This window comes from Anabrus simplex, chromosome 13, assembly GCF_040414725.1.
Source record: "Anabrus simplex isolate iqAnaSimp1 chromosome 13, ASM4041472v1, whole genome shotgun sequence".
Lineage (NCBI taxonomy): Eukaryota > Metazoa > Arthropoda > Insecta > Orthoptera > Tettigoniidae > Anabrus > Anabrus simplex.
In genome coordinates this window covers 13,889,519-13,912,804 of record NC_090277.1, presented here as the reverse complement: position 1 = coordinate 13,912,804, position 23,286 = coordinate 13,889,519, and the positions used below count along the sequence as shown (strand labels likewise).

General features: G+C 38.1%; 1 protein-coding gene across 2 annotated transcripts in view; it reads right to left on the bottom strand.

The window, feature by feature from the left end:
- Window positions 1-23,286, bottom strand: part of AIMP2 (aaRS-interacting multifunctional protein 2) — a 95,980-nt gene that overhangs the window by 71,312 nt on the left and 1,382 nt on the right. The window lies entirely within an intron of this gene.

The following is a 23,286-nucleotide window of genomic DNA, read 5'->3' as shown; positions in this document are numbered from 1 at the left end:
GACTTTTTAATGCTATACGGCGCACTGAACTTCATTCATAAATAAACGACGTAACGTCGGCTCAGTGGTTCTTCAATTGGATACCTGCATCTTAAAGGAGCCAGCATATTCCAGCAACTCAAGGATTCCTATCTATAACATCTTTTTAATATGCACTGGACTTATTATGAATCTCTTTCAGAGAGTTATTTTTTAACATAGTGCTGCACAATATCTCACATGGTATGTACTTTTACGAGACCGTACGTGTTTTTACATTGTTTAATTTCTTCGTTATTTGTGTTTTAATTTTGCTTTAGGCTGACGATGACCTATTACTAGGTCGAAACTAGTCCCTAATCATTTATGTAATTTAAACTATTTACATTTTGTATTGAAAAGGTGGACCCAAATAATACATTAATTTACTCTATTGTAATCACAGTTCAATACGGATCTATCATTATGAAACTTACTTCATTTAAACACAGTTATAAAACCGGAAGCTACATATGCAGCACAAACACTTTTTCACCTGAATAAACAATCAAAAACTGACAGACTTCAGAAAATTGAAAGGAGGATTGGAAGAACCTGCATCAACAAAAAATACCAGAAAGATGGACAGTGGCGGTTAATACTTAAAGTCGTGTACAAAGAGCTAGAACCCATGACAGATACTATGCGTATGAGAAAACTGGGATTCTTTGGACATATCATGAGGATGCAGGATTCGAGACTTCTGAAACAACTAGCAAAACACAATCTCGTCTCAAAAAATACCACAACAGGATGTAAATGGATCAGAGAAATAAGAGAGGATCTGAAGGAAATAGGCCTTACAACAGAAGACACCACAAATAAGATAAAATTGAATACAAAACTCAACGCATATTTTCAACTGAGGAAAGGGCACAAAGATCGGAGCGTCTGAAGAAGAACTGGGAGGACCGCAAAGCCCAAACAATCCCTTCAGAGACACCTGAACGACGGACTGACTAAAGTGATCCTATGTGGTCATAAAAGAAGAAGAAAGAATCAAAATATTGAATTAAGTATGCATTTTAATTTATCAGTGTAACATACAAAAACGAGAGAAAAGCACACAATCCATAAGAAAAAAGTAAAAAGGGTTAAACAGAAATTAAAAACCTTTAAACCTAATTTGAAAGGTCTCTAAATGTTGTTTTCAATCATACTCAGTTAGGTACTGTTTCTATTTAACATACATACATAATCATTATAGACTGTTATGCCTTTCAGCGTTCAGTCTGCAAACCTCTGTGAATTTACTAAACGTCGCCACAATCCTCGATTTGCAACTAGTGTTGTGGCCTCATTTAGTTCTACACCTCTTATCTTTAAATCGTTAGAAACCGAGTCTAACGATCGTCATCTTGGTCTACCTCTACTTCTCTTACCCTCCATAACAGAGTCCATTATTCTTCTAGGTAACCTATCCTCCTCCATTCGCCTCACATGACCCCACCACCGAAGCCGGTTTATGCGTACAGCTTCTTTCATCGAGTTCATTCCTAAATTAGCCTTTATCTCCTCATTCTGAGTACCCTCCTGCCATTGATCCCACCTGTTTGTACCAGCAATAATACTTGCTACTTTCATGTCTGTTTCTTCTAACTTATGAAGAAGATATCCTGAGTCCACCCAGCTTTCGCTCCCGTAAAGCAAAGTTGGTCTGAAAACAAACCGATGTAAAGATAGTTTCGCCTGGGAGCTGACTTCCTTCTTACAGAATACTGTTGATTGCAACTGTGAGCTCACTGCATTAGCTTTACAACTCCTTGATTCAATCTCACTATATTACCATCCTGGAAGAACACACAACCTATATACTTGAAATTATCGACCTGTTCTAGCTTTGTATCACCAATCTGACATTCAATTCTGTTGAATTTCTTACCTACTGACATCAATTTAGTCTTCGAGAGGCTAATTTTCATACCATTTTCCATTTAAATGTGCTTTTTTTCATTTCCTTTTCATTTTATATTAAAACAGGAACTGAATATGTTCCCCTATTGAAATTATAAAATTTATATATTATAAATAATAATATAGTTATTTGTTTTATGTACCGCTAACTACATTTTTATGGTTTTTGGAGACGCCGAGGTACAGGAATTTTGTCCTGCATGAGTTCTTTCACGTGGAAATAAATCTACCAACACGAGGCTGACGTATTTGAGCACCTTGAAATACCACAGGACTGAGCCAGGATAGACCTGTCAAGTTGGGCTCAGAAGAAAAGCACTCTACCGTCTGAGCTACTCAGTCTGGCATATAATATATAAATACATGAAAATCCACAGCCTGTTTCCAGTCATTCGACCAGGTCCAGATGGAATGAATGGAGCCCCCTTCTAGCGGCGAGGATAGGAATTGTGCCGGCTGCTGAAGTCTGTCGCACTCCTTTGGGGCAATGATTAATGACTGACAGATGAAATGAAATGATATTGGAGTGTTGCTGGAATTAAAGATGACAGGGAAAAACCGCAGTACCCGGAGAAAAACCTACCCGCCCCCACTTTGTCCAGCACAAATCTCACATGGAGTGATCGGGATTTGAACCACGGAACACAGCGGTGAAAGGCCAGCTCGCTGCCGCCTGAGACATGGAGGCTTCTATATATATAAATAAATAATAAGATTACTTACCATTATCAACACCCACTTCCTCTGCAACCTTCGACCATAGTTTGCGTTGTATATCTCGAGAATGATAGCATTTATCTTTCATATTTCATGGTAGTGTTCTTTCCCAAATCTCACTTATTAACTTTTCACTATCTACATCCATGACAAACACAGTAGTGATAAAAAAACATTGCACACGACGACGACAGACAACCGGATGATTGCAGGAACTGTGGAGTACAGGCGACTACGCGCGGCAAATCCCATCTGAGTGGGATCTGTCGCTTGTCGTCGCCTATAATCGCTGCTCGAGGTCGCTTGCAGTGGACGCGGTTCCGTTACAATCTTCGGTTTGGGATCAGTCACGCTAGTAAACACGTAGTCGCCTGATCTCGTAATCGCGCATAGTCGCTTCCAGTGGACAAGCAGCCTAATACTTTCTTTATGAGAGGATAATACTCAAACGGGTTCACTAAATTACATTTGTTCTTTAGTGGGGTGTTAATTTATAAGTGACTGAAGGATCGCTGACCCATGATTTAGTTATAGGGGTTTAAAGTTTTATTCTTGCCTTTTCTCGACACCCAAACGTTCATACGCAATATTAATTTTTCTTCTATAGCTTATACAGGGTGTTTCAAAAAGAATATACGTATTACAAAGTATTATTTTGTCCAAACTATCGATCGCTGTGCCTCAGCTCGGCTATTGGAGTAACGAATACATAGTTTAGTTTATATTAATAGCCGCTAGATGTCAATTGCCTTTGTTCTGCTTGGTAACCGTCATATGTTTAAAATGGCTACTCCGCAGCAGAAATAATTTTGTGTTCTCGAGTTTGCGAAGCGCAATTCCATGATTACAGTGAAAAGACGTTTCAGCTTAAGGTACCAAATTGATCCTCTGAATGGGTGGAACATTCGCAGATGGTATCGACAGTTTGTAGATACAGGATGTGTATGCAAAGGAAAGAGTCTTGGCCGCCTTTGTGTTCCTGAAGAAAATGTTGCACGAACTGAAACTGCTTTCCAATGTAGTCCTTCAAAATAAACTCGTCGTGCCAGTCGGGAGTTACATCTGTCTACAACAACAAATTGGCGTGTTTTGAGACATCAGTTGGTTATGAAGCCGTACAAGTTACAGCTGTTACAAGCTCCGCGTCCTGATGACAAACGCAAACGTGTGGCATTTTGTAAGGATATTCTTGATGCTATTGACAATGATAATACTTTTGCACAACGTATTGTGTTCAGTGATGAAGCGACTTTCCATGTTAGTGGTCAGGTGCACAAACACAATGTTTGAATTTGGGGTTACAGAACCCAGATGCAGTCATTGAATATGTACGAGATTCGCCCACAGTCAATGTGTTTTGTGCGATATCCCGATCATCTGGTTACGGCCCATTCTTCTTTGATGGAAACACGGTTTCGTAATCTATAATCTTACACGGTTAACGGTCGTTTCCGAGGCATACAATAATAAAGTTTTATTATGAATCCACCTGTTCAATACATTATACTGCACGAAGACAACTTCATTTTTCAACAAGACCCCATCACTGGAGTCTCCAAGTGTGTGAATATCTGAATTAAACTCTACTGAACCGTTGGATTGGTTGTCAAGGAGCTGGTGACTTAGCATGTCTCAGCTGGGCTCCACCCTGTGACTTCTTCCTGTGGGGTTTCGTTAGGGACAACATTTATGTACCACTAACTCCCAGCCATAACATCACTGACAAAGGACATGCTTGCCCGAGTATGGGAGGAATTTTTTTTTTTGCTAGGGGCTTTACGTCACACCGACACAGATAGGTCTTATGGCGACGATGGGATAGGAAAGGCCTAGGAGTTGGAAGGAAGCGGCCGTGGCCTTAATTAAGGTACAGCCCCAGCATTTGCCTGGTGTGAAAATGGGAAACCACGGAAAACCATCTTCAGGGCTGCCGATAGTGGGATTCGAACCTACTATCTCCCGGATGCAAGCTCACAGCCGCGCGCCTCTACGCGCACGGCCAACTCGCCCGGTATGGGAGGAATTTGTGTATCAATGTGATACTGTTCGTGTCACTGATGGAGGATATATTGAACACACATAATCTGAACCTGAGAGGTTCGTAAATATGTGTATAAATTTCATATTTGTATGTCTTACAGTTTAATAAATATATGCATTCGAAATACGTATATTCTTTTTGAAACACCCTGTATAATGCGGCCTTGATTTTTATTTAAAACAGAAATAATATTAACATCAAAGAAGAAATTGCCCATACTTACGAAGATCCCTGCATTATCTAACCTTATTCTCTTGTTCAACGAGTTCGATAAATCGTACGTATTGAAATAATAACATTAAGTTATTTATTAGACCACCTAATCAATACAAAATCGTCTTGGATGATTTACATAAATTTGTTAGCTAATAGTGGTACATGTTTCGCCTTCCCTGAAGGCATCATCAGCCATAGTCTTAACCTTAAATTAAAAATAAGCGTCTAAATAACATGTATTAATGAAATGAATTTTAAAAATCTTGAAGAGATTTGAAGTAAAATAACATTAAAAATAACAATGATGGTTTGAAAATACAATGTGATGAGATACAATAGTGGAAGTATTAACAAAATTAACATTAGAAGGCTGCTAAAATAAGTACAATGGATAAAACAACAGATTGTTATACAACAATTAGTAAGATTGCATAAAAGTAAAGTTGATAGTCATGGCGGTTATAATTAGACGATGGCGAAAAATCTTATATAATCAAAGTAAAGAGGAGAGAATAAAAGTCAAAGTTAGTCGAGAGATCAAAAGTTCATCATGATCTTGAAGATAAAAGACGAAAGTCAGATGCATATGGTGAAGTTGTAGAACACGTTGAGGATATGAAGTAGGTGAATAGAAGTTGAAGAACAGTTTCAAATAGGATTACTATGGACCATCTCAAAATTTGAAGTGATGTTCAAATGTTGTAAATTGTGAGTTTGCAGATATTCTAGTTGAAAAAGCATATAAAAGTGGAATCTGTAAATGGAAGCAAGAAACGTAGAGTTAATTGTGTGAAAAGATATTTGAAAAATATTGAAGTAGAATCGTATGCACTTACCATTTGACGATGACAAAGATAGCTTGTAATATTATGAGTTAGAAGAATTTGCAACCGTAGACTTCTTGCTACGTGTGTTATAACTGAAGTTTTGTGCTGGAGGGGGATCTGTTTGCGTTGACGTAAATATTGGAGGGGGGCTGCTATTGGTGGGAGGGAAGGAAGAGAGTGTATTACTGCGCGTGTTGTAACGGTGTAAGGCTATTGGAGGGAGCGATGTTCCGGTGGGTGTGGCTATGGGTTTATTGGTTGTATTTGAATTAGAGGTACTAGCGGCGGGGGGAAGGGAGGGGGGTATATTAGCTGTAGGGGAGGTGGGAACTCTAACTGATGTGAGGTTGAAGATTTTTAAGAATTTGTTGGTGAGGGAAGTTGATTCTCGTAATAAAATAAGAATCTGTTCATACAAGGGGCTTTTTTTATCAATAGTGTCATTTAGATTTTTATCTTTATTAAAATGTTGGTCGAGGAAAATAAATAAGTTTTCATATTCTGTCATGAGTTTGCTTTTATCGACTCTTTTTAGGATATGGAGGTCTTGTTCTATTGTGGTGAATTTATGCCCGGTGTCCCTCATATGGTTGGCCATTGCGGAGAATTTGTTGTGTCTTTGGGCATTGTAATGCTCGGCATATCTGGTAGAGAAGCTGCGGCCAGTTTGGCCATTCTTATGTTGGCCAAACTGGCCGCAGCTTCTCTACCAGATATGCCGAGCATTACAATGCCCAAAGACACAACAAATTCTCCGCAATGGCCAACCATATGAGGGACACCGGGCATAAATTCACCACAATAGAACAAGACCTCCATATCCTAAAAAGAGTCGATAAAAGCAAACTCATGACAGAATATGAAAACTTATTTATTTTCCTCGACCAACATTTTAATAAAGATAAAAATCTAAATGACACTATTGATAAAAAAAGCCCCTTGTATGAACAGATTCTTATTTTATTACGAGAATCAACTTCCCTCACCAACAAATTCTTAAAAATCTTCAACCTCACATCAATTAGAGTTCCCACCTCCCCTACAGCTAATATACCCCCCTCCCTTCCCCCCGCCGCTAGTACCTCTAATTCAAATACAACCAATAAACCCATAGCCACACCCACCGGAACATCGCTCCCTCCAATAGCCTTACACCGTTACAACACGCGCAGTAATACACTCTCTTCCTTCCCTCCCACCAATAGCAGCCCCCCTCCAATATTTACGTCAACGCAAACAGATCCCCCTCCAGCACAAAACTTCAGTTATAACACACGTAGCAAGAAGTCTACGGTTGCAAATTCTTCTAACTCATAATATTACAAGCTATCTTTGTCATCGTCAAATGGTAAGTGCATACGATTCTACTTCAATATTTTTCAAATATCTTTTCACACAATTAACTCTACGTTTCTTGCTTCCATTTACAGATTCCACTTTTATATGCTTTTTCAACTAGAATATCTGCAAACTCACAATTTACAACATTTGAACATCACTTCAAATTTTGAGATGGTCCATAGTGATCCTATTTGAAACTGTTCTTCAACTTCTATTCACCTACTTCATATCCTCAACGTGTTCTACAACTTCACCATATGCATCTGACTTTCGTCTTTTATCTTCAAGATCATGATGAACTTTTGATCTCTCGACTAACTTTGACTTTTATTCTCTCCTCTTTACTTTGATTATATAAGATTTTTCGCCATCGTCTAATTATAACCGCCATGACTATCAACTTTACTTTTATGCAATCTTACTAATTGTTGTATAACAATCTGTTGTTTTATCCATTGTACTTATTTTAGCAGCCTTCTAATGTTAATTTTGTTAATACTTCCACTATTGTATCTCATCACATTGTATTTTCAAACCATCATTGTTATTTTTAATGTTATTTTACTTCAAATCTCTTCAAGATTTTTAAAATTCATTTCATTAATACATGTTATTTAGACGCTTATTTTTAATTTAAGGTTAAGACTATGGCTGATGATGCCTTCAGGGAAGGCGAAACATGTACCACTATTAGCTAACAAATTTATGTAAATCATCCAAGACGATTTTGTATTGATTAGGTGGTCTAATAAATAACTTAATGTTATTATTTCAATCTAATATCATCAATACGGACCAAAAATGATATTTATTACATGTAATAAAATCGTACGTAGTCAAGGAGTTCTGTATTATTACACACCCTTTGCAATAGTCCAGCAAACCAAACTGAAAATTAAACATATAAACAGGAAGATTATATTCAGCTCGAAAAAGAAGGTGCCAAAGAAAGAATTTTAGGCGATCGGGATTTGTCGTGCCCTGTCATATGGTAAGCTTGATAATTATAGTCGGATAAACCACACCCAATAAATCAAGGTAAAGGTTACTGGAAGATGTTTTCAGTGCGTTGTTTAGGCCGAGCATCTTTGCTAACAACAGTTGGTGGAGATATCAATCCAATGTTTGCATAAATTTCACTACTGTTGCAAATTTATCTTAAACAATGTATCTGTAGCATAAAACAAATCATTGTATGCTACACTGGGGGAGATAGTATAGGAAATTTGATATATCATTCAATAACAGCAAAAACAATGCTGGATCCTTCTTTACCTCCAAAACATTAACAACTGAACACAACAGGTGATGATGTAAATTCAGTAGTCATGCTCCTAGCAACCCAGCAAAACTATAAGTACCTTTTGCCATGATGAATCTGAGACCAGATAAACAAAAAAAGAAGGACCTGCATTGTGTCCAAAGTTTCCCAATTTGATGGTACCTCTTAACAGTAGGGAATTCTGCAAAACCTCAGTGTTTTAAAAACACGTGACAAGAACTTTTGGATCACGATAAAATTGTTTGATAACTGTGTTGGCAGGATTTAGACATGCCCAATTGTGCTTTGGACCTTTAGCGAGTATAGCTTTTCATCCTTATACAAGGTTATGTTGGAGAGATTGATTAAAAGAGGATGGAATTGAGCCAAAAGATCAGTATATTCCCGATTTCTAGTCTGACTGGAGAGCCTCCAGAACTAGCTTTGTCTAAAAGTATACCGAGTTTTTCGTCTAGTGTGGATTGTTTTGTGGCTAGTATATCAGATAACTTAGCAAAGGTTTGTTCTTGAAATAAGTTCCATTGGGCTTCAGTAAGTAAAGCAGTAGCTCCGAGGTGATTGAGGAAAGATTTTTTTCGGTATAAATATTTAAGTTCATTTCTTAACCAAAGTTTGTTAATCTTAAGGTAAACATTATGTCGATGAGAGGGTAAGAAATTTGGTTTCAATGCATTTTTTAAAAAAAATTGGGGTAAGATGCAATTTTCCCTTCTTGGAATTAGGAAGAAACTTGTGATTTCTTTTGTATGGAGTGTGCTACTGTATGGCTGTGAATCTTGTTTGAAGATTAGTTGAAGGTAACTGGTGCAAAATTACGCACGAAAAGTAACTGCTTGTGGGCGGATGTCCAGTGCACCCTCCTGACACATCATATCATATCTGAGAAATATGACTAGAATTTTCCCCTGCAAATTGCATGAGCAAACTGTGATCAATGGACCAAGAGATTGGATGCAATTATAAATCACACCGTCGCATAAAAAAATTTCTATATACAATCTTTTAAATGTACATCTCCTTGCGTTGTCAACTCTTTGTAACTATACATAAAATTAATTATAACACCAAGTTCCAGATAAAATTTCCTTTTTAAGTATATCTTATTCAGCTGTTAAAGACGAACAACTAGCCTTGAAGAGGTATAAAAACATTTTGTCATGAACGACATTTACAATACTATACTAACAGCTGGTTTCATTCTAGAGTATTTTGGTAAAGTGTAAGTAGGTAGAAGACCATTTTCAGTGACCAATTTTTATAGAAAACAGTTCCTCATAAAATGTAATCAATGAACCATCATTAATGCTCAGATTTTATGGTTGTTAGATTAAAAGATTTAATGACATATCTTGTATGGATTCACTGAATTAGCTTAACTTAATAGTGTCATTAGTTTTGGTCCTAAATTTAAATATAATATCTAACACTGTGGTAAACTTGAGGCCGTGAATTGACAGATGAGATTTCATTGAAAATGCGCTATTTTCAGGTGGATAATCGTGGATCCGGAAAGATCTCGAATCAAATGAACCTCGGGCACTGAGTTCACGAGCGAGGAGTTAAAGAGGAATTCTAGAAAAGTCATTAAAAAATTTTTAAATGACTTTTCTAGAACAGCATAAGGAGTGATTTAGTCTCTGTTTTTCAACTACATAAGTTTTACAGTATATACGCAATTGTAAATAACAAAGCTTATTTTAGAAGGTTCTGTTTATGTACATACATATGTTATAAATATTTTAATGTAATCAAAATGTCCTGCAACAATCTCCTAAGCTGATGATGGCAAATAAAGTTGCCGAAACCAGTACCAAAAATAACAAAAATGTGATGTTTTAATAATTTCACTATTGTCGATTCCAAACTCCCAGAAGAACAATTCGGTTTTAGAAGAGGGAGGAACACGATTCAGGCCATCAAGTGTCTACTAGATGATACTGAAGCAGGTACAACTAGAGCGGGAGGCAAGCTGTATACCATTTTCGTCGACTTCTCCAAAGCCTTCGACTCTATCAGCCGAAATATTATAATAGAGTAACTAGACAGATTAATGAGAAGCAATGCAAGTCTCAAACGACTAATTCAGAACATACTGGCCTCAAACTGCATAGACATTAGTGATGGAATAGCGAAGTCCAACCCAATTCAACAAACCACCGGTGTACTACAAGGGGATCCACTAAGCCCACTACTATTTATAATTGCCACGGCGGACATTACAGAAGTAATCCCTGAAGAAACAAGCATATATATGTATGCAGACAATATCGTGATTGCCTCGAGGTCCAGCGAGAAACTGCAAGAGACACTTGACACGCTGGTGAAATGGACAGAAGAGAATGAATTTCAGTTAAATGAGGAAAAGACAGTAACAATGACATTTAGGAAAGGAGGTAAAGCATCAGCGTTTCATATACATGGGAGACCTCTAAAGAATGTATCGAACTTCAAGTATTTGGGGGTCACACTACAAACTAGAGGTAATGTTTTCTCTACCCACATCAATGACAGGACAAATGCAGCAATCAGAGCCATCAACGACATACAGAATTTGAATAAGTTATCTATCAAAACAGCCCTGAAATTATTTGACCTCAAAGTGTCACCAGTGATCACCTATGGATTAGAAATTGTATGGCCGCATCTAAAAATGAAACAGTTTGAGCAATTAGAAAAAGTGAAAGCTACGTTTCTGAAAAAGGCACTATGTGTCTCGAAGTATACGCCTTCAAGGCTTGTATATGAGTTAACTCGCGAACCTTTCTATGTAGAAGATGTCCGTTGTCACCTACCGCTACCAACTACACCAACATATCTACAGTTCATAGAGAAATTACGAGCAAAGAAGAGAGACATATGGAGCGAATTTTACTTGACGGACGCAATGGTTTACAAAGACTGGCAAGCAGGAGGATATGAGCTCAGACACTTGATCACACGCTTTGCAATACACGGATTTCATTATAAGCTGTGTAAAACAAAGAAATTCCATCAACCAGACACGGACTGTGTATGTGAACGTTGTGGTAAGAGCTGTGAACGATATCGTGCCATGATTTGTACTTGTCGGTGCGAATCGATGATAGCCTTCTGCAGAGATGACTAATGTTGTGTATTAATGTAAATATCTTTTGGCCATTGGCTGCAATAAAATATTATTATAATTTCATTATTTTGTAGTATTGAACAGTTGGAAAACCCTACCTTTATCTTTGATTGTAAATTTTGTTTCAATACGGACCAAAAATGAAATTTTTGACAATGGGGTTGTCAGATATACGAACATACATATTGTTATGAATGAACACCCAATAAATGTGCACGTACATGTGCTCTCTCTCTTAAGTTCAACCATGAATGCCTACACTATTTAGAAGTTTCTCACAGCACGACTCTTTATCTGAATAATGCTACAAGCTTGCCTTACTTCCACTTCTCAAGTCCAGTCACCCCACGCAGCAACTGCGGGGGTCAGAAAAGAACAAGAGTTGATCAAGGGAGGTTGGATAGGATAGATCAAAGTGAGGAGCCTGGCAAGTAAGTGGAAGGTCTCCGTGATCACCAACCCACACTCCCAAGTTACGAGCCCCTTGGGCCCCTTCTAGTCGCCTTTTACGACGAGCAGGGGATACCGTGGGTCTTATTCTACTGCCCCCACCTACAGGGGGATACATGTTTTAGAGGTGGTGGTGGCGGCGATTATTGTTTTAGGAGGAAGTACAACTCGGCAAGCATACTCTATTAACACGTTCACTGCGTATTAACACAGCATGACATACTCGCCAACCTGGGCAAAATATTTGTGTGGGACTCTTTAAAAGTTGTAATTATTGAAGTTTTGTACGTTGGTAAGACACGTTCGATCCCACTCACGCACGTGGTGCGTGACCCGCACAGTGGTTGAAATCGAGAAGTAATACTGGTCACCAGACGGATCACGCGTCACGCGCGTTGGTAGATTACTGTGCATTATTTAACCCGGATAGCAAACAAATGCATAAAGTATGTTGCAGACATACATATATATATTCATATTTACACTTCTCTATTACAGTATTTGACAAACAAAAGTGAAATAATTTGGCTAATTTTGTGGGTCTCGTGATGTTGAAAGAACCACATTGTCGGCCATCTGAAAATATATATAAATAAAATGATAACATAAGCATCACGATGCAATAAAAAATGATTACTGCACGGTCTTTCAAGTTACTTATAAATGTGATGCAGGAATAAATGACAATTAGAAGTTCTTTCGTTTTATACACATTTATGATGCAAGAATAAACGACAATTACAAGTTTAGTTCTTTTACTGAACATATTACAGTAGTGGAATTTATTTATTTCAAAAGCGGAATCACTCATAATTCTCTCGAAGAATTAATAACCAGAAAATGCAGTGTCTTACCTTGCATTGAAGTGGTCTTGCTGCTCGAAGATCCCATAAATTAATGACGTATGACGACAACTCTGGAGAGGAAATGCGTGGGAAATGGAATACGCATGCGCAAATATGGCTATGGATGAATCTGCTAGTAGACTGGACTTACAAGATGTGCAGGATGACAATAAGAGCCTTTCTTACCATGCGGGAAACCTGTGATTCACATTTCCTAACAACCGTCCCATCGTGCTCCGCACGTGCTTATAAAGTAGTGTCGCGCCCAGTGCGTGATCCGCACTGAACGTGTTAACAGTAATAAGTTAAAAAACATTTTTTTTGCTATGGGCTTTACATCGCACCGACACAGATAGGTCTTATGGCGATGATGGGATAGGAAAGGCCTAGGAGTTGGAAGGAAGCGGCCGTGACCTTAATTAAGGTACAGCCCCAGCATTTGCCTGGTGTGAAAATGGGAAACCACGGAAAACCATGTTCAGGGCTGCCGATAGTGGGATTCAATAAGTTAAAAATGGAAAGGATCAGACAATTATAGAATTTTCACTAATACTGTATGTCCTACTTGCATTATGTAGATAAGAATGAAATGCTTATAAATAGTAGGAACTGTGTTTTCCTTCAAAACAACTTTATTCGTGGACCGATCAAATAATTCCGGTTTGATATCTGCTGAACATACTCTGGTGTAAGGAGTAGGCATGCAATTTTCCCCTCTTGGATTAGGAAGAAATTTGTGATTTCTTTTGTATGGAGTGTGCTATTGTATGGCTGTGAATCTCGGGCAATCAGAGATCAGGATTGGAAACGACTGAAAGCATTTGATATGTGGGTCTGAAGATCAATGCTCAGCATTAAATGGATTGAAAAGAGAACAAAAAAAAGCTTTCTAGAAGAAATTCAAGGGAAGAAAGAACTGATTTCAATGATACAAAGAAGAAAAGATAAATTCACCGGCCACATCTTGCGACACAACACCTTTCTTACCAATCTGCTGGAAGGAAAAATCACGGGGAAGAAAGGCAGAGGACAACTGAGGAAAAAAATTCCTTCAAGACTTAGCACAAAGTCTCCATTATGGTTATTATGAAATGAAACGAGGAGCTCAGAAAGGAAAGAATGGCATTGCCTTTAAACACTGATGATGAATGGCCTTAAGACACTCTGCTCTCCATTCTTCACTTACAGGATACCCGAGCAAAAATTGACAAGAAACAAAGTGATTCTATCCTAAAAATTCTTACGAAATGTGGATAAAGCTTCTGAGACTCTAAAATACTAGCACAATAACAATGGAGGAAATATAATATAGTGTACTACATATTATATGCCAGACTTAGGGCCTTTACAATGGCGAATATTATAATAGAGGTTTAAACTATTGGTTCAGTTTAAACTTTGGTTTATCTGTTAGTCGTGTATTATAAAACTTAAGATTAAGTTTAACTAGAGATTAATTTTACTGCCACTCATCTACCGTTTAAACTGAAGTTTAAGAAAACATAACCTTACAACATGCCAGAACAAATGGATCTCAAAGATATTTTTGAGGTGTTTGAAGAAATACTAAGAGATGACGAAGAAGTGGTTCAAATTATTGAACGACCACGGGCACTACGAGTTTTCCGAGCAAGGGGATGTCACTTTCTTATATGGAATGAAAAATAGTTTTTAAATAGGTTGAGGCTTACAAAACAGACTGTCATAACCCTATTTCAGCAAATTGGTGCTAGAATAAAACATGCAACGAAAAGGTAAGAATGTACAAATGACTTTTTTAACTGTTTGAATGTCAAAAGTGTAAATTTTAGAAAATAAATTAACTTCCTTCTATTTCAGAAATCATGCTGTAGAAACCCTCAGTCAGCTACTAATAGCATTGCGGTTTTATGCCTCCGGTAGTATGTTTAATGGCAGATTTCGGAAGAATTCATAAGGCCACTGTTTCACGAACTATATAAATATTTCTGTACTAATTGCACAATCAATTCTATTTCCTTCCAAGTAAAATTAGGAAAACGGTTTTTGCTTTTCTCCGCCATTTTACCTACAAGAAGTAAACAAAACATTATCGATAGTCATCTTTTCTCGCAAGTCACTGCTGCCAAGATCGTATATTTCCTTCTTCACCTCAGTTTAACTTAGGCTGGCCATTATAAGGCTCAACATCGGTTTAAACTCAAGTTACAGTTTAACTCAATCTTCAGTTTAAACCCTCATAATACCAGCCCTAAGACTCTTACCTGTAAAATGTCATTCCAGAATATTTTTGGTTTTTCCAATTTGTGCAACCGTACGCACAACACAGCATTATAAAAGCTAAAACACCAACTCAATATTAGTATCTCTTTTACGTTTTGGTGTCGTACATTATTCACGTCTCAAAATTCCCACAATTGCAATTTGCGTTCACCGTATTCACTTCAATAACCTGTGATGGATTTGACTGTCAAAAAGTTTAAGAAAACTTCTAGCACCTATAAATGACTATGCCCCCCTCTATATTGCACTGTCATTGGGCTTCACTCTCAACAGCTCAAATGCATCTCCCTGTATTCTTTTCTCCCTGCTGAAATATCAGCAAACCAATATAGCAAAATGTTGTAAAATGCTGTTAAAATTTCACAGTTTGTGTGCGTCTTATTAGATAATAATAATAATAATAATAATAATAATAATAATAATAATAACAATAATACCAAAAACAAGAAAATGTAGAGAGATTCATGAGGAAGTAAGTGAGAAATAGACAATATTAATAGTAAAACTGAAATGTGATTACAGTCCTAATATATATATATAGGGTACAATGCTAATATAGGAAATGTCCATGTTTTGAACCTTCACGCAAAAGGTTTGAAAGAACATGAAATAGCTATTTCAGGAACAGAAAGAACAAAGATTGATAGAAAAAGCAGAGCAATGGCCGTATAAAGCTCTTAACCCAAGACGCCCAAAATATCCACGAAATATTCCTATTGAGGTTTGAGAGAATCATATGGGCCACGTATTAAGTACAAGAGATACACGTCCTTGCAGTATTCTAGCTCAAACACCCACACGAGAAGAAGATCTAGACACTGAACGGTTTACATTCAAGGAAGTAGAAGATGCTATAAACAGCTCCAAGAATAATAAGGCTAGCGGTCCGGATAATATCTACAATGAACACATCAAAATTGCTTTCCCGACACTAAAAAAAAGCAATAACATATATCTTGAACGAATGCCTTAAGCAAGGAACGATTCCAAGCAGCTGGACAAAGTCCACAGTCAAAATGATATATAAAGGAAAGGGAAGCACTGAAGACCCAAACGCTTATAGAGGCGTCGCTCTCGAATGCACGATGCTAAAGATCCTAACAAAACTCTTATGTCAACGTCTGACTAGAGAAGTCGATTCCAAACTACCAGAAGAACAATTCGGTTTTAGAAGAGGGAGGAACACGATTCAGGCCATCAAGTGTCTACTGGATGATACTGAAGCAGGCACAACTAGAACGGGAGGCAAGCTGTACACCATTTTCGTAGACTTCTCCAAAGCCTTCGAATCTATCAGACGAAAAATCATAATGGAGAAACTAGACAGATTAATGAGAAGTAATGCAACGCCTAATTCACAACATACTGGCCTCAAACTGCATAGAAATTAGTGACGAAATAGTAAAGTCCAACCCAATTCAACAAACCACCAGTGTACTACAAGGGGATCCACTAAGCCCAATACTATTTATAATTGCTACGGTGGACATTATAGAAGTAAAACCCTGAAGAAACAAGCATATATATGTATGCAGCCGATATTGTGATTGCCTTGAGGTCCAGCGAGAAACTGCAAGAGACACTTGACGCGTTGGTGAAGTGGACAGAAGAGAATAAACTTCAGTTAAATGAGGAAAAGACAGTATCAATGACATTTTTTTTTTTTTTTTTTTGCTAGGGGCTTTACGTCGCGCCGACACAGATAGGTCTTATGGCGACGATGGGATAGGAAAGGCCTAGGAGTTGGAAGGAAGCGGCCGTGGCCTTAATTAAGGTACAGCCCCAGCATTTGCCTGGTGTGAAAATGGGAAACCACGGAAGACCATTTTCAGGGCTGCCGATAGTGGGATTCGAACCTACTATCTCCCGGATGCAAGCTCACAGCCGCGCGCCTCTACGCGCACGGCCAACTCGCCCGGTTCAATGACATTTAGGAGAGGAGGTAAAGCATCAGAGTTTCATATACATGGGAGACCTCTAAAGAATGTATCGAACTTCAAGTATTTGGGAGTCACACTACAAACTAGAAGTAATGTTTTCTCTACCCACATCAATGACAGGACAATACGATACCATAAAGCACAGAAGTGCCACGTCCAGATTTCTTAAATTGTGGGAAATGCAAAAACAAAGTTTCAAACTCGTGTTTCGATATCAAATGATGTATTATTCTTTGGTGGTGCTGACTTTCTAGGTATAATAATCTCTCAGGAGTGTTTTTCTAATCAGTTTATGTTAGGAATTTGCATACATTCTTTCTAAATATGATTATTTGTGCTGATGTCAGGACATGGCACAACTGAGCACTTGTTAACGCAGTTTTATTGGACATAGGATAAATTACTGTCTTTTCTTGTAAAATTACAGTATAAGGCAGGTCAGAAAATCAATAGAAGATACATTTATTCTTATATTATGGAACATAGGCTTATTACTAAATTGAATTTTTTCAGTAAAATCAAATCAAAGTCATACTTCTCCTACATCAGAAACAACTGTGTTATGGAACCATTTTTGCATAAGGTGAATACAGGTGCTATTTTCATGCATCGCAGCAAGAGAAATTGAATTTTGCACAGATTTTCAATCCAAAGGGTATTTGCTATTCCCTAGTCCTCTTAATTTTCCTCATCCATTCTCACGGCTGTCCAAACAGCTTCGTCATAAACTCCCTTTGCCGAAGGCAAACTGTTATAAAACTCCTTATATTCAGCTGGGATGACTCCAGTTTTTTAACATACCGTATTTCACGGCATAATCGTCGCCACCGCGTAATCGTCGCATCCTTTATTTTCAATACAAAAATCGGACTTTAAACCTTTAATTACATAATCGTCGCACGTCCAAATTTTGTTCACTAATCTGGTTAAAAGGTAAATAGAACTGCAACGTAAGTTGCACATGAATGCGCAATTTAAATACGTGTATGGTTTGTGGGCAATTTGGCAACACAGTCATGTTTGCGACATGTTGCACAACGTATAAATAAATAATACCGGTATATGTACGACGCATGGCTTACCGGTAGGCTATCGGCAGTTTGACAACGTGGTCGCGAGACAGTGTACTATTTATTCACCACCTACATATTATGAGTTCCCATTTGAAATACGTAAGGCTGTAAGTTATCGCTTATCGGCAACGTCGCCAGGAAATACCGGCTAGGTAGGTTGAATGGACCTCGAACCAGCCCTCACATACAGGTAAAATTCCCTGACCCGGCCGTGAATTGAACCCGAGGCCTCCGTGTAAGAGGCAAGCACGCTACCCCTACACCATGGGGCCGGCTCCTGTGTTATTGCGCACGAAGTGAAATCCAAGACGATAACGCAGATTTCCACGGAATTATTCAGCCGAATTATTTACGATGTCTCAGTTGTCATCGCTAGACTCTTATCTTACTACTACGTCATAAGTGTCCGGGCATGGGATGAAAACTTTTATCCAAGCAGTCAAGATAATTATTATCCAATGCTATTAAAGTTTTATTTTATAAACTCGTCAGTAATGTAATGTAAAATCATCAATAACTGGAAGAAATATTAACCTAATTACCGTATGTTTAAAAGAAATTGAAAAAAATGAATGTTTGTTACTGACGTCTCGGAATACAGTCAACTATACAGTAGATCTACACCGCGCTAGCTAGAGCTCCGGTTTGCGAGCTTTGCACTCTATTGGTGGAAAAGAATCTAATTCCCTCCATGGGAACTTAGAATTTCCACCAGCGCAGTAGTGTGTCGCAACCAACGAGCTAAACTGATAAATTGTTGCATGCTGGTGGCCTAACATATGCTTTGCAGCCACTAGACGTATGTGTTAATAAACCCTTTAAAGACCACTTACGTCGATTTAACAACGAGTGGATGATGAGCGGCGATCAGCAATTGACGCCCGCCGGAAATATCAGGCGTCCACCCTTGGACTTGTTATGCTCGTGGGTGAAGAAGAGTTGGGATCTTATACCACCTGAACTAGTCTCCAAGAGCTTCAAAAGGACTGGGATTTCAAATGCACTAGACGGTTCCGAAGATGACTGACGCAGTGTGGCAGGGAGACGAAGGATCTGATACTGGTATTAACAGAGGCGAGGACGGTGCACCAGATAGCGAAACCTGCGATAGCGACACCGAAGATTTGGAATAAATTGCGTACCGGTAAGTCCGCATTTCACAACAAAGCGATAATTTTTTGCAAGTGTAATATTTTAACTTTAATACTCAAATTAATGACAAATTAACTTAATACATTCATTTTTATTTTCAGGTTGGAAAAACGTTCGCCGAATTGTTGCGAAAAATTATGAATTTTGTTTTAGACTTTTTAAAATTATTTTGATGTATAAACGCGAGTATTACGTGCATCTTAAATTTGTATCAGATACAATTTAGTTATAAATACATTTTTTGAGTAATACAAATACTGGTATTAAATATTCATCGTATAATGGTCGCACCCTACAATTTTTTTTCGAAAATTTCGGTAAAAAAGTGCGACGATTATGCCGTGAAATACGGTAGTCAACAAATCGCTCTTTTATTGAAGTGAAATAGGTAGCAGCTGTCTGTATTTTGGTTGAAGAGTGATTCCATCCCATTTAATGCTCTTAGGATTAACTTGCATCTCACGGAATTTGTCCTTCACAGAATACTTAAATTTAACCGAGTTGCTACCTTGTGTAAAGCGAAACCTCTTTATGTGTAACCAATTGAATTTTAGTGCTTGGAATCCTTTCTTCTGTTGTGTATTACACATTTTGTCAATAAATCTAAATCGTAAATGCTGCTGTAGTCCCGTTGGTGCACAATGTAAGGGTATGGTTTCTTTCCGGCCATTTCCATGACAATTTTGTACTCATAAGGAGTATAAATGCTTTTATGTTTTCTCACCCTTTCAATTGTGGCATGAATGGAATCGGCCTCTAAGTAACTGTGGCCACTTTCCATAAATTTTAGGTCCAGCATTTTCAGATTGGGTTGTAACCTTGTATTCATGGCATATAGTAGAGCATATACCATGTTTTGGTTCCTGTTCTGTCCACCACACGTGTCTGCACACAGGATTAGATACTCAACTTCTGGAATTAGATACCGTATGCTAAGTAAATAAGTAAGTAGACAGCTTCCGATTTCAGCACTGCATTTTTTTTCCGTTGGTCTCATCCCACAAAAAGAAAGTTCCATTTTTCAATGAGTCCTACACAGTGACATTATAAAGAGAGAGCCTCCTTTTATAATAAATTTGGCAATCACCTGCGAAAGGGATTTGAAGTATGGCCTGAAGATCAAAACTTCCACATACTAATTTTTGGTTATCAACTGCACATTTAGTGTCTTCATCTTTCATTTTCCGAATTTCAAGTTTATGAGTGATGTGGTCTATATAGTCCTGATTGGTTGTAGTGGTTTTAGTGTGTCCGCCTCTTTACACTTAGAGCATTGGTCCTTTTTGGGAATAAAAATTGCTAACGGTGGTTCAAATTGTTTGAAAATAGATCTAAACACACATTCTGACAGTGACTTAAATAACAAGGAGAGCAAAACAACACAATCAAATGCGCACTTGAAATCTCAAAGAATTGAAGTCGCTTGGACTTGGAATTTCTGTGCTCTTACAAACAAAGTACGCGTGGAGATGGCATTTTTTAATTTTGCGAATTTATATAGTTTTTGTTATAGATTTGCACAAGGAACTTGAGTGCACTTGAAGCAGCTTCCCACAAGGTTTTCTACAGTACCAATATGTCAAAATCACAAAAAATTTGACTTTGCACAATTGTGCATTAAGGTATCTAAATGCAGCAATCAGAGTCATCAACGACATACAGAATTTGAATAAGTTGCCTATCAAAACAGCCCTGAAATTATTTGACCTGAAAGTGTCACCAGTGATCACCTATGGATTAGAAATTGTATGGCCGCATCTAAAAATGAAACTGTTCGAACAACTAGAAAAAGTGAAAGCCATGTTTCTGAAAAAAGCCCTGTGTGTCTCGAAGTATACGCATTCAAGGCTTGTTTATGAGTTAACTCGCGAACCTTTCTATGTAGAAGATGTCCGTTGTCACCTACCGCTACCAACTACACCAACATATCTACAGTTCTCAGAGAAATTAAGAGCAAAGAAGAGAAACATATGGAGAGAATTTTACTCGACGGACGCAATGATTTACAAAGACTGGCAAGGAGGAGGATATGAGCTCAGACACTTGATCACACGCTTTGCAATACACGGATTTCATTATAAGCTGTGTAAAACAAAGAAATTCCATCAACCAGACACGGTCTGTGTATGTGAACGTTGTGGTAAGAGCTGTGAACGTTATCATGCCATGATTTGTACTTGTCGGCATGAATCAATGATAGCCTTCTGCAGAGATGACTAATGCTGTGTATTATTCATGTAAATATCTTTTGGCCATTGGCTGCAATGAAATATATTATTATTATATTAAAGAAAGAACATGAAGTATCATCAGTCAGCTCTGTGACAGGAAATGTGACAGATATCATGTAACTTATCGTGGTGTAAAGACAGAAGTAATTAAGTCGATTTTCAGAAAGGAGGGGAAAGTAGCAAAAAAGGTTATCATACAATATGGAAAAGAAGAACTTACGGTGGTCAACCACTATAACTACCTAGGAATACGACTACAATCAACATGAATATCGTTCAAAATACATGTAAAAGAGAAAGCGATAGCAGCAATCAGAGCCTTTCAGGACATCTCACACCCAGAACTATTAGACCTCAAGACGGCATTATTTATTTTCAATACTAAGATAACGCCCATAATCACATCATCATCTGCAGTTTCCAGCTGTTGGCCGGGTCTGCTTGGAACATAAGCCTCTCCATCTCCTCTTTGTCTTCCCACCACTTCTCCCTCATCACTCTTGCCCAGTCCTCTCCTCTTCCACTCCTTTTATCCACCTGTCTCTTGGTCTTCCTCTTGACCGTTTACCTGTTAGCTCCATTTCGAGCATCCTCATCGGTATCCTTTCCCCTGTCATTCTCTTCATGTGTCCATACCATCGAAGTCTAGAGGCCTCTATCCTATTCTGTAGTGGCTCATCTTTTAATATATCTCGAACCTTCTCATTTCTCATCTTATCCCATCTTGTCACTCCTATCCTGCTTCTCAGAAATTTCATTTCACTTGCCTGTATTCTATTCACAGCTCTCTGCCTCATTACCCAAGTCTCAGCTGCATACGTCAGAATAGGTATATAGTACACCCTGTATATCACCCTTTTGCTTCTCTGAGGGACATCCTTACTCCAAACCAGGCTTCTGACACTTTTCAGGAATGCTCCTGCTTGTCTTCCACGCTCGATTATTTCCTTATCATTTCTTCCACTTTCCTCTATGATACTTCTGAAGTACTTGAAACTCTACCTTCCTAAGCTGTTCCCCTCAAGCAATATCCCTCTCGTAGGTCTCTCCTTTCTAGTCGTAATCACTATCTCACTCTTTTGGGCATTAAATTTCATTCCATATTGTTCCACCTCATCTACCCAAGCATCTAACCGTTCCTGGATATCCTCTTCCTTTTCTCCCAAGACTAACAGGTCATCTGCAAACATCATCACTTTCATTTTTCCTTCTCCAAATTTTCTTGCCACTTTTGTCATTATCTCGTCCATTGTTACTACGAAGAGCAAAGGTGACAGAACACTTCCTTGTTTTAATCCACTTTTTTGCTCAAACCAGCCTGTTCTTTCCCCTCCTATTTTCACACAACTGACTGACACACTGTACATCTCCTTCACTCTTTCTACGGTCTGTTCCTCGACACCTTTTCTCTGTAAGGCTTCCCTTACCTTGTTTCTACACACATGGTCATAATCACATATGGGATTCAATTAATACGAGATAATCTAACAACTGCAGACCTGGCAGTCATAGAAGGAGTGAAAGCAAGCTTCCTCAAACGAACTCTGTGCGTGTCAAAATTCACACAAACGAGGCTAGTATATGAACTGGCAAAGGAGTCTTTCTATATAGAGGATATCAAATTCAAACTAGGACTTCCATATACAATTGCATCAGAGAAACATATAAAAGAGAGGTATGAAAAGAGATCAAATATATGGGAAGAATTTTACAGCACTGAAGCCATGATTAACAGAGCTTGGATGATGGCAAACTATGAGCTCAGGCATATGGTGACTCGTTACGCGGTCAATGGACTCCATCATAGAATATGAGTGATCAAGTCATTCCATACGTCAGGTGATAAGTGTAAATGTGAACTTTGCAACAAA